Consider the following 8160-nt stretch of genomic DNA (forward strand, 5'->3'; position numbering starts at 1 on the left):
GTGGGGAATGATTTATAAGGTGTTTGTTCATCGAAACTACCAGAACGAAATATTAGATATAGCCCACAGTACACTGTTTGGGTGTTCATCTTGGTGCAAAGAAAACCATGAATAAGTTTTTGAAACTATTTTCCTGGCTTGGTTTGAGAAAAGATGTTCTAAATTGGTGCCAGACATGTCATGTTTGTCAGGTTGTGGGGAAACCTAACCAGGGTCCTCCAGTGGCTCCATTACAACCAATTCCTGTTGTTGGTTATTGTACATTGTGCAGGTCCCCTGCCGAAAATGAAGTCAGGTAACCAGTATCTGATAACAATTATGTGTGCAACGTCGAGATTTCAGAGGCTATACTACTGAGAAATATTAAAGCCAAAACAGTGGTAAAAGCTCTGGAAAGGTTTTTCCACAGTGTTTGGAGTACCAGAAAAGATCAAGAGTGATCACGGATCCAACTTTATGTCTGGGTTGTTTCAACAGTTAGTTTATCAGCCGGGAATAAAACAGATCACTTCATCTGCATACCATCCTGAAACTTAGGGAGCTTTGGAACTATTTTGTTCTACTCTTAAAAATATGATTAGAGTTTATTGGACGGAGAATGGAAAAGATTGGGATGAAGGTATTCATTTATTGTTATTTGCATCAAGAGAGGCTGTGCAGGAGTCATTATGTTTCAGCCCTTTGAAATTGTGTTTGGACATCAAGTTAGAGAACCTTTAATGTGGATAAAATAACAGTGGGTTAATGAGGATGTACAGTTAAAATTGCTGGATTATGTTTTTAAATTTAAGGTTAGGTTACAAAAATTGTGGACTTTGGCTCAAGAAAATGTGAAAATGTTTTTTTGACAGGAAAGATCAGGTGACAAATTTTAAGACAGAAAGTAAAGTTTTGATTTTATTTCCAACACATGACAATCCTTTGAAAGCTAGATTTTCTGGACCACCCACAATTAATTCATAAAGTTGGTAAAGATACGGGAAGTGAGAGTGGAATATACTGAAATATTTAGCAATTTCACTCTCACACTTCGATGAACTGATGCCAAAATAATCATCGGGAAGAACAGATGTAGATATAGAAGATCCTGATGAAATGCGCTGCTGACCCTGTCGTGAGTGCTGGGAACGTCATGTCCGGGATCGGCTCGACGTTCTGGCGATGTGTCCGTGCACAGCAACGAGGAAGGTCTATTTTATAATAGAAATACGAAGTACTGCTGATAAGGTGTTACCGAGGGTATCGGAGTGGGAGAGATGATCTGTTCATAAAACAAAGCTGTAAAAGTAAACATAATCGCGTTTATAGGTCACGTATTTCAGATTAAACATAACACGTGGAAAATTAATTAAATTAATTCAACGATCTGAGTGTATTTTTGTGTTAGTAAAATGTGAATGGCCGGTTGAAAGAAAAACAAATGTCACCGACACCTGTTCTTAAAAAAAACCGGACATTCGTTAAACCGATGTTCTTTTCTTGAATGTTTCATTTAGAATGAACACATATGAAACAAAGAGAAACCATATATCTCATTGTTAGAAATGAATGATTGAATACATATGGATTTGTATACAGAGAAAAAAATGAAAGCTATAAATAACCCATCTAAAACCACCTCCCAACCTCCGTCCACACCTAAACGCCACTATAAACTGCACTAAACTACCAAAAAAAACCTAGATTCCTAATATACTATAATGAATTATGGATATATATTAAAATGGATTGCTTTAGAAAACACTCAAATGGTCCTTAAAACATTTCATAAGAAACATGATTTACTATGGGAAGTCTTCACTGGTCCGGAGGATTCAAATGAAGTATTTATAATTTTAAAACTTATGTTCGAGCATTCGCAATGCAAATCCATAAAAATACAGAATATTTAACTCTCAAATTATATGAATTTTCTTCTCATCGACTACAGCGTTGAATCTCTGTTTTCCATTTCCTAATGTTAAAGAGTAATCTGATTTCCACGTAACTGCAATGCATTTCCTGGCTATCAACAGAGCTAATTTAACAAATCTAATAAACATAATTAAGGAGTTATATTTTACAAATTCTCCATCAAAAATACCTCAGGATTCAACGGAAAAATAGCACCTGCAATCTGTTGCAAAAATTCACGAACAGAAATCCAAAAAGTTTAACGCTAAATATATAATTGATGTAAAATATTATTCTGTAGTCATCTATATCTTACGTTAATTGTATTAGATTTAGCAGCTTTATATAAATGTAGTCAAATATGGCAGTATCACATATGTTAATGAAATGAACTTTGTGACAATTCCGTTAGTAACCAATTGTTCAAATTCTGTACAGTCCTTTAATACAATTTCTGGTCCTAATTTAACTCTCAAATAATATCTCAATTGAAAAAATTAACAAAAAAGAGTATGATGTGGAATATCTTATCTAATTCGCAGTTCATCTAATGACATAAATCTAGCAATCTGACAACAATAACAATATAAATTCCTTTACTATGCCCTATGTTTAAAAATCGAATATCGTTGCAAAAGGCATGAGAAAATGATCTAATGGAAATTTTTGGTGGAAGAGAGTTTTCATCATTTTCTAATTTAATTTGATTCCAAATATTAAACAAATATTTCATTAATTTCAACAGTCATTAACATTGGCTCCCATTTGTAAATAAATTCTTCAGCTGTACCTTCTCCAATTTTATCTAACTCAATTTCTACCCGTGATGGTTTAATATTTCCAAATGTGGAGGGAAGAAACCTTAATTGTACTGCTTTATAGATAATTCTTAAAATTAGGAAATTGTAATCCACCTAGTTCATAGTTCTGTTATTTTTCTACCACTATTCTCACCTTCGTACCTTTCCAAAGAGGTGCACCAAAGAAAAGGTACAAGGACTGCCTAAAGAAATCTCTTGGTGCCTGCCACATTGAGCACCGCCAGTGGGCTGATAACGCCTCAAACCGTGCATCTTGGCGCCTCACAGTTTGGCGGGCAGCAACCTCTTTTGAAGAAGACCGCAGAGCCCACCTCACTGACAAAAGGCAAAGGAGGAAAAACCCAAAACCGAACCCCAACCCACCAATTTTCCCCTGCAACCGCTGCAACCATGTCTGCCTGTCCCGCATCGGACTTGTTAGCCACAAACGAGCCTGCAGCTGACGTGGACTTTTTACCCCCTCCATAAATCTTCGTCCGCGAAGCCAAGCCAAAGAAGAAGATATAACTTTTTTATTTAATTCCTGAAAATAAATATGCTATTGACATTGGAAAAGTCTGAAACAAGAATTTAATTCTCGGTAAAATATTCTTTTTAATACAATTGACTGCTCCAATTAAATTTATATGTAAAATTTTCCATCTTTTTCAAATCCTCGTTTACTTTATTAAATAATGGAATATAATTGAATTTATATAGTTTTTCCAAGTTATTATCTGTACATATTGCTAAATACTTAATCCCAGCGTTAGGCCATGTAAATTGAATAGCTCATTGACATTGTGAACAATCACCCCATATCTTCTTTTTTATCCCAATTTATTTTATAGCAAGAAACATTTCCACAATGTATCAGTTGCTTATAAAGTCTAGGCAATGATAGTTGTGTCTGAGTAAAATATACAAACACATCATCTTCAAATAATCTTATATTAAGTTTCATTTACCATAAAGCTGTTGATCAATGGAAATAATATGTTGCAAGAGTTTCAATAACCAATGCAAACAAAGCAGGAGATAAAGGACAACCTTGCCTACTTGATCTAGTCAAATGAAATGATTGAGATATTTGCCCATTAGTTATTAGGTTAGCTTTAGGATCTCTATAAAGTGGTTTAATCCAATTTACAAAATTAAATACAAAACAAAATTTACCTAAATCTTTCAATACAAAACTCCTATTCGAATCTATTAAAAACTATTTTCTGTATTCAATACAACTGCTACACTTATATAACCTCTTTTGTGCTAAACAAACTGCACTTAATAATCTTACTATATTTTCAGAGGTTTGGCTATTTTTAACAAATCCAGTTGATCTATATTTATTCAGAAAGTCAATTATTTATTCAATTTGCTAATATCTTGGCTATAATTTTATAATTTTACAATGAAAGTGGTCTACATGAAGCTGACTTTAATGGATCCCATTCTTTTGTTTTGGAATAACTATAATTATCGCCGTTGAAAAGGTTTCTGGAAGAGCGTATGCACTCGATGCTTGTTCGATTACTTTCATATATAAAGGAATTATTAATTCTTTAAATTATTTATAAAACTCCACAAGAAATTCCACATCCGCTCCTGGAGATATATTATTCTGTAAACATTTATGTGCTTCCTTAACTTCTTGTTCAGTAAATGATCTATCGAAATTATGTTAATCTAGGTTATAAAGAAGTTCAATTAAGTTTCGAAGAATGATAGCTAAAATCCATGTATTGTCTGGATAACAGCTGGAAAAGGGCAACTCTTTCATAATCAGGTGCAATCACTTACCCGGGACCCCGAAGGCAACCACAGTCGGGTACTATATCATAATCGCCCGGAACATTGGAGGCAACGAGGAAAATTGATAGGCAATCACTGGAACTCTCATCTTGGCGATGATGTGGAGACTGAAAGAGATAACTCTGTGATAGAATGCAGCTGAGAGCGGCTTGATATACAGCCTTCATCTCTCCCAGGGAGATCATCAATAAACGGTAATTGATATTACTTTCAGAGAAATGAGCGTCGCATAAACACTGCTCACATTCTTGTTTGTGTCCAACGATGCAGACACAGGAATTTAGAAGAACGTATGGGAATAACAAAACGGCGGCACTGTTAGCGGGGAACTCAGCGCCAACCGTTCCGCAAAACGTGAAGCCCGTTTTTTCTTCACCCTCTTACTGCACCCACTATTGCCGCCCGGCCAACAATGTTCATCACAGAGCCCGATATTGCTTCCAACTTCAGCATCTAACGTCTTGATTATCTGCATGAAAATGTTATGGTAATTGCGTGAGGGGACAGTTGAAAGGAAATGCCAACCTCCACGGATTCGCTCCATCACGAAAATCAAGATCACATATTTCCATCACGTTTCAGCACCCGCGTGCCCTGTGGACTTGCCCACGACCAATAAACAAGTCGTGTCTATTATAACTGCAGTTTGATACATAAGTGACTGCGAAGACGCTTGTGATAAGTTGCGAGAATATAGAAATTATTTGTGATTCTTCATTATCGTGGGCAAGGGGGAGGTGAGGAGTGTCCTGAACAGCGGTTCCAACAATAGTCCACGTCTTTTCACACATCTAGAAGTTTTTTACATGCAGCTCAGAAGGACACTTTGTCCATACAAGAGAAATATGTAACGGAACAGCACAAGTATTGGCCATTCGGCCCACATCAGTATGTCTACACCGACCATGATATCCACTTAGAAGTATCATATATTTCCACATGATTCATAACTCTCTCCCTACCCACACACACCACCCCCCCCCCACCACACACACAGACACAGACACATAAACATTCGCTGGCCTGTTAAATGTCTCTGGCAATTCACTGGGGGAATCTACTTCGACCACCTTTAGCATACTGGCATCTTCCAGCATCCCAGTTCTGATTCGTGATACCCCTTTACCCAGTTCTTCAGGAACTCACCAGCAGTCCAATATGAATACCTCCACCGCAGTCTCCGTCAGTTCCTTACCTCATCTCACCAAGTCCACTGAATGTACTTTTTTGCAGCCGCAGATCCCTTAATTACTCCACTGTTGTGATCATCTACGCACTTCTCATTCTCAAACTGGTGTTGTTCTCCCCATTTTCTGTTTTATTCAGTGCTAGTCCCCTGCTTCTCTGCTGTCTGAAGCACCTCGTGGCTGATGCGTGGCCATAGAATATAAAACCATGCACAATTATTTTTTCAATAATGCCCAAGGTGATTGGATGTTGATATGGGAAGTTAGTATGACTAACATTGTGAATCTGCTTTATAGATTAGTTCATTATATATTTATTCATTAATTATATTCAACCCCGGTGAAGAAATTTAAATATGCTACTTGAGATTTATGTTTTAGATGTAATAAGGAAGTAGATAGTTTCTTACATTCGGTTGACCATGTGAGACGATTAGAACATTTTTGGGATAAAATTTTGTGAGGTTATGCTTATACTTAAAATTCCATTTTGACCCTATGATATTTTTATTGGGTAACATTAAAGCATTATTTTAGAGTTAAAGTTAGACAATTTTCAAATTTATTTTTTTGAATTTGGCTTTAGCATTAGCTGGGATATGCCTTGAAGTTCCACGGAAGAATGATATTAAATTGAATATTCAAATTTGGCATGTGAACATAAGGTTATGTATTCCGTTAGAGAAGATAACATATAATCTACAAAAATTTATCCTTTCAGTTAAAGTTTGTAACCCGTACATGTATTGGAAGCGTTCCAATTGTTAAAATATTTTACCAGACAGGGGTGGTGTGATCCCAAACTGCGACACGTAACTGAATGTTTTGGTTTAATTGCTCTTCTCCATTTCGTTTTTCTTCTTTATTTATTTTTGGGTTGGGTGGAATAGGATGGATAGGGATGGAGTTTGGCGTTTTTATGGAATAAAATATACATTGTATTTTATAATGAATGTATCATTTATTGTTGATTTTCATTTTTTCAATCATTATTTAAAGATAGAAAAACATTCAAAAATCGTCAAAAATTAATTTTACAAATATGTATAAAAACAACAAAAAAAACCTCAAAGAACACCAAAAGATACACAGTACAAAAATCCCGAAACCCACTCTCCCACCCCTTCCGCCAGCACCCTTAAGGGGACCCAAAAAGATAAATTGTATACTAAAAAATTAAAAATGTTAAGAACAATTCAAGGTATATCTAGATGCATATATTCCAAATACGGAAACTATTTGCTAAGAATAAAAGAATAATTTTCTTGTAAATTATAGGTAATGTTTTTCCATAACATTTCATGTTATCAATTCATTATGCCAACGTACTATATTAATCTCTCTATTGTCTTTCCAAGTTCTCGCAACACATTTACATGCTACTGAAAACACCAAATGAACAAAAGCAATTTGAATTTTATCCAAACATAACCACCCTCAACGAAATCAAATTACCCAACAAGACAATCATTTGGTCTAATGGTAATGCAAAGTTATACAATTGTTCCAAATCAACATTAATTCCTTGCCAGAATGATTGAACTTTAACACAAGTACAAACAGCATATAAAAAAGTTCCAATACATGTATCAGATCTAAAACGTAAGTCTAAATGACTAAATCCATATTTTTTTAGTTTCTCCGGAATCAAATATAATTGATGTAAAAAATTGCAATTCACCATTCCATATCTTTCATTAGTCAACTTAATTACATTTTCCTGATACATATTCGCCCAATCATCTTCAGGAAAAATAAACACTAAATCACTTTCCCATTTAAGATTAGATTTATCCCAATCCGGTTTATCCATATTATCTTGTAACAAATTGAACAATACCAAAGTATAACCCTTCTTCGGGTACAGAGGAAATAAAAGACTCAAATCTCATTAAAGTAGGTAAATCAATTTTGCTACCATAATTATCATTTATCAAGGCTCTAAGTTGGTAATATACAATCAAAGAATTTACAGATACATCATATCGCTCTCTCAATTGATTAAAAGAAAGAAATTGTCTCTTTTCAAAACAATTCTGTATTGTTTGTATACCTTTAAAATCCAAAATCTTGAAATAATTATTAAACATTGAAAAGGAAATAAGTTGGTTATTATACAATGTGGTTAAAATTGGTAATTTATCTTTTGTTCCCAAAACCCTATTTTTAAAAATCCAGATCTTAACAAATATTTCAATAGTGGCATATCATATTCCTGTAACAAATTCAAGTTCCAGCGAAATATAAATTCATGTACTTCGACCTGAGAAATACATGCCATTTCTACCTTAGCCCAGCTTGGAGGTTGATCTAAATCCATCAACCTACTAATAAACTTCATTTGGGCCGCTTAATAATAATTTTTAAAATGTGGTAACTGAAGTCCACCTGATGCATATTTCCACGTAAGTTTATACAGAGCTAATTTTTCCCTTCCATAAAAACTCCAGCACGACCTTATTTGAAAA

The sequence above is a fragment of the Narcine bancroftii genome, chromosome 5 (assembly GCF_036971445.1).
Source record: "Narcine bancroftii isolate sNarBan1 chromosome 5, sNarBan1.hap1, whole genome shotgun sequence".
NCBI lineage: Eukaryota > Metazoa > Chordata > Chondrichthyes > Torpediniformes > Narcinidae > Narcine > Narcine bancroftii.